This window comes from Antechinus flavipes, chromosome 3 (assembly GCF_016432865.1).
Source record: "Antechinus flavipes isolate AdamAnt ecotype Samford, QLD, Australia chromosome 3, AdamAnt_v2, whole genome shotgun sequence".
Lineage (NCBI taxonomy): Eukaryota > Metazoa > Chordata > Mammalia > Dasyuromorphia > Dasyuridae > Antechinus > Antechinus flavipes.
Genome location: NC_067400.1, coordinates 376,907,741 through 376,917,931, shown reverse-complemented (window position 1 = coordinate 376,917,931; position 10,191 = coordinate 376,907,741).

The following is a 10,191-nucleotide window of genomic DNA, read 5'->3' as shown; positions in this document are numbered from 1 at the left end:
ATCAGCAAAGCCTAGTTTCTGCAGGCTATCCACTGGGATAGGAAAAAGGCTGGATGAAATAGAACTCATTAAAATGGGATTTTACCTATTTGAAATAAAATGCAAGATGCTATTCTTTAAAATTGTTATTTTAATATTTCAAGAGTCTTCAAAAAAAAAAAAAAAAACCACGTCTCTATTCCTTAGTAGATATTTTGAAGTTATTCCCTAGTAGCCAACCTTCTAGTAATGAGCATTTCTGAACTGAGCTCAGCTGGTTGTTATATAGCAGACCCTGTATCACTCAGGGGAATTCTTTCTTCTTATCACCACCTCCAGTCTTTCCACTATACAGTCATTCAATCAGGTAACAGGTATGTATTGTGTATCTACTATGTGTCAGGCCCCAAACTAAATACTGGGGATATAAAAGAGGCAAATGCCATTTTCAATACCAGGAGAAAGCAATAAAGACTTCTGCAGGTTGGTTGGATAGCCTAGGGCAAATGAATAGGTCTCTCTAAATGAGTCACATATGATAGCAAGTGGTCAGCTGAGACCTATCTATATCACTGAAGGAAACATTTGAATCTGTGAGCGCCAAGATTCATTTGAGGATCTCTGCTCTTTACCCCATGATCATCATTTCTTGAAAAATCTCCTAATTATATGGTTTCTCTGCATCCAGAATCTTTCCTTTCCAATCAATTCCCCACATTAATCTTGATAAGACACAGGTCTGACCATATTATTTTTCATTTAAAAACAAAAACAAGCATTTTATAACTGTGTATATTTAGATATTAAGTATATTTTGGTAGATTGATTCTCAGATATACTATTTTATTATTTCTGTAATACTAAATGAGCTATAGATAGGAAATACTATTAAAGATCCCATGAGGCAGAGTTTTGTTCTGCCAAATTAGATGCTTTTTCATAACAACAAATAATAAATAGATATAATATGCTCTTATATTCTCTAAATCTTTAAGTTAATTGTGAAATGGTAAGAATATGGTCCATTGTGGAATATAACTTGTTCCCTAGTAATACCTTCAACTGAGGATTCCCTCAATTAACGTATAGATGAATATAATAGATCTTGTAGAGATATTGGTTGGTAAATACTGATATCTTCTATTCACTTTTTTCTGTTATTAATGTTATTTTCTGTTATTAATAAGGTTTTGATTTGCTTTGGTATCTTTCTTTCCTTCAGATTCCTGATACTATTTCCAGCATGGAGGCCTTTCCCTATTCCTCACTTCTGTTTTTGAATTAATTGTGTTCTGTGATATGACAGTAGAAAGAAAAAAGTCCCTTGGTCTTCTTCCTCTTTCTTTCTTTCTTCCTATATCCTCCAGAGGGTATTTCTTTTTTGTTATTATTATTATTTTTTCACACTCAAACTTAGGAGTTGTCTTTGTTCTATCATTGGCTCTTAAATGGGAGCGAGAGGAGGATTCTATGAAAGGATAATAATAATCTTTTTTTCTCCTTTTCAGAATATAAGCATTAGATCATCACTTAACCTTTTCTGTAAGTTCAGATGTGTTAACTTTTCTTAAATTTATTTTTTTCATTTCATTCATATTTCGAAAAATTCACTCAGTTCGTTTTCTCAAAAGGAATGCTTAGATGTAACCACTTCTGTTCAAAGATAACAATTTTATGGGAATGTGTGAGTTCATAGATCTCTTCTCAGTGGGGTGTCAGAGTCTTGCTAAATCTTTGCCACTGAGGAGATTTCTGATGGTTTGTATGGTCATTGTATGGTCATATACATGACATGCCTTTCAAAGGAAGATCTAGATTAGGGAACAGTGAGTGAAGAGCATAGATGTCTCCAGTGGATTTTTTTTTCCTGTAGGATTTCTATACATAGATTTATTTCCTTTTTCATATTTTTGGTTTTTCTTTGTATGCTATTTGATATATATATATATATATATATATTTTTTTTTTTTTTACATTTTGAGGTAGTAATGGAAAGCTGGACTTGGATGCAACCTCTTAGTCACTTGCTCTACAGTACAAGATGTCCCATATCTTATAGTGCAATTTTAAGCTACTAAAACTTTTTTTGGCCATCCTATATGATCCTATATGTAACCTGTGTCTCATTACTGTTACTCAATTTGTTTTCTCAGAGACTGGGTTCAGTATTGAACATTTCTCAATAAAAATCTCTTATTCATTTCACCTTCACCCAGAAGTTTTCTTCTCAATAACAGAATATGGTTAAAATATCTCAAGACTCAGATCTTACAAAATACTTGAGGTTACCATGGCTTTAATATGGCCTAAGTAGCCAATCACACTTTTTAAACTTTATTTATTTTTTGGTTTTAATTTTGGTTGTATGTTTCTTGACATATGGCAAATATGGATATATGTTTTTCATGACTTCACATGCATAACTGATATATATTTTTCTTATCATCTCAAGGAGTGGAGGAAAGATAAGAAGAAGAGAGAATTTGGAACTCAAATTTTAAAAAATGTTAAAAATTTTCAAATGTGTAATTGGTAAATATTGAATAAAATAAATAAAAATACATTAAAGTCCCCATGACCCTGCAAGTCTTCTGGCATCAAGTCCTATTTCAAATACTATTATTGAAGGTTCTAGGATCAGTCTATCATTAGCTGCCTTCTTTATCTCTGGGATCTGCATCCTCTTTGCTTAGTGGCTATTGTCTAGATCCCAACCCCTGGCCTCCATCACTGTTTGCCACAATCAACATGGTTTGCAGTATGGTTGCTAGCCTGACTCAGGATCTCCTTGCCATTTACCTGGTGCAGAGTACCTTTGTACTCTGTTGCCAACTTGCATTTCTCATAGCTCCAAACTAGAAAACCCCAATCTTCTTTATAGATCCTTTCCCATAGCTGTTGATGACAGATTTTTTATTTCATATATATCCTAGCACTTGAAAAAAATTTCATATATAGGAATGGTCAAAGAGATGCTTTAATCTTCTTGGAGCCATTTTGACTTTCAGAATTGGTCTCCTCTGTCCATCTTTCTGGTCCTTTTGACCCCAACTTTGTGATAACATAAGTCATGGCTCCTCCTTGCTTGCCTGTCTGAGATTTACTTAAGGTGTCATACTTTGTGAAGTTATTCTATCTGGCTTAATTCATATATCAAGCTCCCATTTCCTGGCGTCACTTTGTATCTCAAGAAATAGAATTTTTACCACTTGTTCCATTAAGGAACAAGAGCCTTAGACACCAAATTACACAACTCCAAGATCAAAATCTTCAATAATTAGCCTTTACCAACTCTTGCTTCATCTTGATTCATTTAAAGAAAGAAACACTAATAGCAAACCTACTCTACCTTCTTCCCTCACATTTAGAACAGAAGTAAAACAACATGTGCCATTATCTGGATTCTTCAGAGTGGGTGTCCCAGTCAAAAGGTAGACATCTCCCTTGTGGCTAGTAATCATCTGCCTTTTACTCTTTTAATCTCTGTGATACAGGGCTGTCTGCATACAAATACGGACACAGGACTGGCTGTCTGAGTGTACTCCCACTCAGGCCCCTCAAATACATTTCCAATTTTCTCATTGTCAATCTTTCCCTTTCTCATGGTTTTTCACTTTTACCTGCTCCTTTCATTGAGCCACAAGAAGCCCCATTCTATCATTAACAAATCTTTCATTTTACCCACTTCCTCTTGTGTTCCCTCCAAATTCTGTCACTTCTAGATACCTTGCTCCTCCCATTTCATCCTTGACCACCTCTTCCAGTGCTCAATGACCCCCAAATACTAGTCCTAAAGGGAAACTCAGCATTCTCCTTACTCTCCATTATCACTTCCAGACTTTTCTTCTGCCATCGTTGCTTGACAGTATTATACTGTATTAGATAAGCCTTGGACTTGGGATCAGAACTAACTTGGGTTTGAGTCTTGGTTCTGTCAGTTAATGAGGTATGACCTTGATTATGGAGCTCAACCTCTTCATTTGTAAAATCAAAATATTTTGTTTCTTTACTTCCTGGGACTGCAAGGACCAAATGAGATAATCTATAAGAAAGGCATTTTTTAAAAGTATAAAACTCTCCATAAAATGCAAGCTTTTATTATTTAATTTTTCCTTATCTTCTTATTCTTACCCTAAATCTTTGCTGATATTCTTTATCTCTTCTCTCTTCTGCCTGTCCTCATCTGCTGCAATTGAGAAAACTTTGTTGTTCTATCTTGGAACATTATCTCCTCTCTCTGCCAAGTCATTTCCCTTCTGTACTTCAAAATACTTCTCAAATGTCATTCCCTACATGATACTTCCCTTGTTTCAATTCTTTTCAGTTCAGCTAACATTTATTAATGTAACAGGTTTGATGCTGTCAGCAGTTAGGATCATGAGCAAGTGGATGCCAATCACTTACCATTCCATCCCATACTGTCATGCTCTCAGTATGGAAGTATCTGCTAGCTCATTGCTCCACTCCATCTATCAACCCCTCCTATAATTTCTAGACCTAGATTATTATTTAAATCATTCATATCTCAATAATCATAGTTTAAAATAATTTAATTAGATTAGTTGAAAGCATGGTAAAAATTAAGAAAATGATAGATAAAAATCATAGCATATAACATTCTATTCCTTTGTAATTCTATCTCCAGAAGACAGAAAAAAATCCATTTAGGTTGGAATCCTATCTTTTAGTTACAGCAGGTACAGATGACTTGACAATGTCTTCTTCTCTCAGCTATGCTATGAGACATGGCATACTATCTAAAATTGTAATAAATATTGCAGCTTTTCTCTTATGGGGCAGGGTGACACGCACTGGTTAACAAAAGCTATATCTCCAAGTCACATTCTCATGCTTCTTAAACATTGGTCCTCGCTTATGCTCAGTATTGATACCATCAGCCTCCTCAGCTGATTCTGGATTCGGTTTTTGTCTGTGCTCCTCTACAGGCACTAGCAGAAAGCCTTACAGCCTACTGTCATATGCTGGTGAATGGAATGCCAAGACATTTGCTATGTCTTTGAGATTCTCTTCCCTTCAAGCTACAAACCCAGGGTTACTCAACTAGAATTATGAACTCCTGTTATCTTTATCATCCTTCTCTCCTCATTATTTCCCCAATGTCCATATATCTAGAGGAAAAAAAGCAAATGAAGCTAATAGGGATGTAAGAGTACAATTAATTCTAATATGTCTCTATCAAGTACATTTTTTGTGCAGAGTATTGTCCTAGGAGCTGGATGTGACACAAGATAAAGAATGGATGGCCCTTCCCTCATGAAATATAAAATCTAGGGGAGGATTGCAACACATACACACACAATAACAATAACACATATGCAACATATTAACAATTTCAGTTTCTTCTTATCATTGTAATTCATATCTTTTCCATATATTTAATAATTCCTGGGCATTGTCATATTTTAGTTTATCTCACAGTTCTCTATTGAGCTGTATGTTCTTTTAGAAAAGGATCTATTTTCTTATTTAGTCATTGTACAAAATCTAGAATGGTATCATTGTAACAGTTTTTCTTTCATAGTTTCTAGTAACAAGAGGGTAACATCAACAAAATTGCTGTTTTTCCCCTTCCCCTCAGAAAAAAAAGCAACCAACTAGTATTTGAAATGTATCGAGAGTACAAATTATTAAGTAAATTTCATTTACATGCATTAATGGACAAAATGAGATATTGGAAGTAATTTCTAGGGAACTCTAAGCTACTCAATGATAATGTCCTACCATAGTCCTATTACTGAGTTTCCCTGCAATCTTAGCAATTCAGCCATTTGCTCAAAGCCCAAGCCAGACTCTATTTCAAGATGTAAAGTTCTTTTCCACATTCTAATTTCAAGGTACCTTAACATTATTGTCATATTTGATCTTAACAACAGTCAAGTGAAACATATAAGGTAGGAATTATCATTCCCCTCTGCAGAAGGGGAAACTGAGGTTAAAATCATAGAAGTTTGGAGTTGGAAGGTCTTTTAGAGATATCTATCCCTATAGATGAAGAAACTGAGGTTAAGAAGTTGCCAGAGATTACATATACACACATGCGTACATATGCGTGAGCATATATATAGATATCTATATCTATATATATCTGTGTCTGTGTCAGAGTCATGGCTATAAAATTAGATCTACTTTCAGCTTTCTAATCTGTTAATTGAACTATACATACTCTCCCCACTTGATCTGGAGATGTTCAATGTGGGACTACCCTGGTAGGAATGATTCACTGAAAGAGGCTATAATTTCTGAATTAACAGCTAAAATATGACACTTTTACCCCAGGTTATTCACTGAGATTCTAGAAGCAACAGTGACTCAATGGCAGATCTTTGAGAAAAGCAAAAAGGGTAAGGAACACCTTAGGAAAGGGCTAATTTCTTCTTGAGTTCCTTCCTTTATCTCTTGCTAGTTTTATTTAAAGCTTTTTGGATTGAACCCAACCTTGGCCAGATACTGAGAGATTAAGTTTCAAAACATAGGATATTGGTGTTGTGTCTCATAGAAGTCATATTAGATTTTGAAACTGCTGTCAATCAGTACTTGCTGTCATAAAGAGGTGAAAGATTTAAGGACTACAATGTCTTTTGGTGGGAGAGGTGATGAGAACAGAGATTTGCAGGTAAATATTTGACAACTCATGCTTTGAAAAAGATATATATTTAGGGTAACTAAGTGGTGCAATGGATAGAACACGAACCCTGGAGTTGGGAGGACATGAATTCAAATATGACCTTAGACACTTGCTACTTACTAGCTGTATGACCCTCGGCAGGTTATAATGCCATTACCTTACAAAAAAAAAAGTATATATATAAGCTTTTAGGTTTCATCTGTACAAACATTTTGTACATCTCTTTCTTAAGTGTTGGCAAAAAAAATCCCAAAACAATACATTTAGCCCTAATTTGGCCTTTGATAATTTCCAAGGTGTGTTGTTCACACTAACTCCAGCATACCTTCTGAGGGAGGTCAAGAGGGAAGACCTGTAATTTCGTTGTTAAGGAATTTTCAATAAGGAAATTTCATTTTTAAATGTAGATCTATTGAGGTTCTGCAACTTATAGCCTTAGAGAATTGTCTGGGGATACTCACATGCTAAATGACCTAGAGTTCTATATTTAGTATATGGTAGCAACTTGCTCCTTATCCACCATGCCATAATGCTTCTCTGATTTTAATGACAAGCACTATAATTCACTAAAAGTATTGTTATTCAATAATTTGTCTTTCTCTTCATTTTCTCACAAACTATCCAGATATCTACCACCATCACTACTACTACTACTACCAACACTATCATCACCATCTGCCATCCCTGCTACCACTAGTACTTGCTACTACTACTACTACTACTACTACTACTATTACTACTACTACTACTACTACTACTATTACTACTACTACTACTACTACTACTACTACGGGCTAGAATTTTATATAAATCTTTAAAGCTATGGAATTTACAAATATTATATCATTTGATCCTCACAGCAACCTTGCTAGATGGATACTATTATAATCCCCACTTTATAGATGGGGAAAGAGAGGCAAATAGGGGTAAGTGAGATATGACCTCAAATCTTCCTGATTCCAGGTCCAATGCTCTAGTCTCTGTGCCACCTGAAGTGACTGGATATATTAATTCTAGTATATTTAGAATATTGAACACTGGAACAATTAATTGATAGTTTTAAATTTTCTCAGTCTATCTAGTGTTGGTTTATTGCCATCATGAAGTCTTCCATGATCTTCTCATCTTCTAATACCCTCACACTCAAAATGACTTTATATTGATTTTATATGTACATGCACATATACACATTATCTCACTTGATAGAATTGTAAGCTCATTGGGATCAGAGACTATTTTATTTTTGTGTTTGCACACCCAACTCTCTTGCCTGTCTTGTAGTAAATACTTATGAGTACTTGTTGATTTATTGCTCAACATAATAGTTATCAACGAGATCTCTGAAAAATTTCCTGACATTTAAAAATTTTATTTTTTGCCTATGAATATACTGGGTTTTTTTAAGGTTAGAGAGTTGCTCAGGAATGTTATAGAAGGGAGGACTTACTTTTAAGAATTTTAAATCTCTAGGGATGATTTATATTAAAATGCCACCAGTATTACGATTTAGGACAAGCACTCATTTTCCTCATATGATATTACATAGGATCAAATTCTTCTGAAAGTTGTTCAGAGACTTATAAAAGATAAGCTTCTTTGTAGACAGCAAGCTCACCATCCTTGCATACTTGTATCTAAAATAGTACCAAAATTCTCTTTACTGCTTGTGTGTACCAAAATGAAGCATGAGCTCATAGTAGTATTTTAGTTATTGGTTCAGTTTCTGATGTCTTCCTAGAGCTTTTTCAGGCTCTCTCTGTCCTTACAACATGACCTCTTAGCTTAATTTGTGTAAGCCATGTGACCAGCTGTTTACTGAGTTCTGCTGTCCTAGGCCAAGTCCTTTTGATAACATAAGAAGACATTTTTAGTGGTACAGTTTATGTTGCCTTCATAAAGGGTTCCGTGTATTATTTATTTCATAGGCATAAATAGAATCCTTTGAGGTTGTGCCATGACAGGAAGTGGACCAACCAGGATAAGTAATGAAGTCAGAATCAGTATGAAGGAATTTCTTATAACTTTTTCCCTTTTTAAAAATTTAGAACACCAATATATTATGGATGGTTCCCTTTATTGGCTACACTAAAATGGGATAGCGAAAGTAAATTATTTCCATCAGTGAAGATGGTAATTTGTTCCTTGTTTGCTAACTTTAATTAGCCAACATGTGTCCCATATTACATACATGTTTATTTTTATTTTTAAGTTAAAATTTCGATTTGTTTTTGATATGTGTGACACTTAAAAGAAATTCTCATCACAGGGCACTCACTTTAAGTCCCCTGCAAAGCAAAGCTGTTAAATATTAATTCTCAACTTTATTATAGACCTGTATATACATAGATAATATATTCCACATCCTTGCAGGAGTGCAGTTCTCCACTTCCAAAGAATATCCACAGATAAAAATTTCATTTTTCTATCTTTGCTGGAGTGAAAGCTCCTCCTTCATTTGCATTTTCTTGATTTGCAAGTGTTTCACAGAGTTCATTTTCGATAGCAGAGAATTGGTCATGATTTTATTTTAAAATATAGCACACTGTTCTTATGCCAGAGACTCCTTAAGTGGCTATTTCTGTTCTCCGTTCTCTACAGGAACAAGTAAATACTGCAAGTTATTTTTAAATGTTTTTTTAAATAGTGTTTGTTATTTCAAGGCATTAAGGAGTAAAAAATCATCTTAGAAAATGCTGGTCAGTTGTGTTTATGGCTTTATGTCAACACATTTGTCATTTTAAGAAAGTGTCACAATCCTGGAAGAAGATTGCTTGTACATCTTGAGTTGGATTCCAATTCGAGAAATACTCTGTGCATCTTCAATTACATCTCATAGGATCTGTGTTTGCACATCTGCTTCTTCTTGTATTGTGCAAATTAGGAAGATTTGCATTCTTTCTTTTAGTGATGTAATTGGTCCTCTAATATGAGAGACTTGCCTCTTCTTTTTCACTTACAACTTATACCTTTCCCCTAATACAGAGAAAGTCCTTTGTCAAAAGGTTATTGGGCAACTTAGTTAAATATTGCAAAGAAACTTGAAGTCAACTAGTCTAAGATCAGAAAACTTAGGTCCCAGATCCCAGTTCTGCTTCTGACTAGCTGTGAGAACTCTCAGGCTTCAGTTTCCTTATTTGTCAATTAGTTAACATGTTGGGATTAGATCAAGGATTCTTACTCTTTTGTGTGTCACAGTCCTTTGTGGAAGTCTTGTGCAGCGTACAGACTCCTTCCCAGAATAACACGTTTAAATGCATAAGACAAAATAAGCTTGCAAAAAAACCCAATTATACTGGAATACATTTATCAGTATCTTAAAAAACAACATCAACATGTTCCTGGACTCCAGGTGAAAAACCTCTGGAGTAAATAATCTTCAAGGTCCCCTCCACCTCTTAAATTTCTTGGCTAGTTATTCACAAGTAGCTTTTAAAAATGTTCCCATTAAAATGTTTGGAATATTTTTATCTTTTTAATCTGGTTATATTTTTTTCTCCTTTGGTTCATTTCTAGATGTATAGTTTTTAAAAGAGATAGTTGCAGTCCTCCCCTTCTTCCATCCCTTA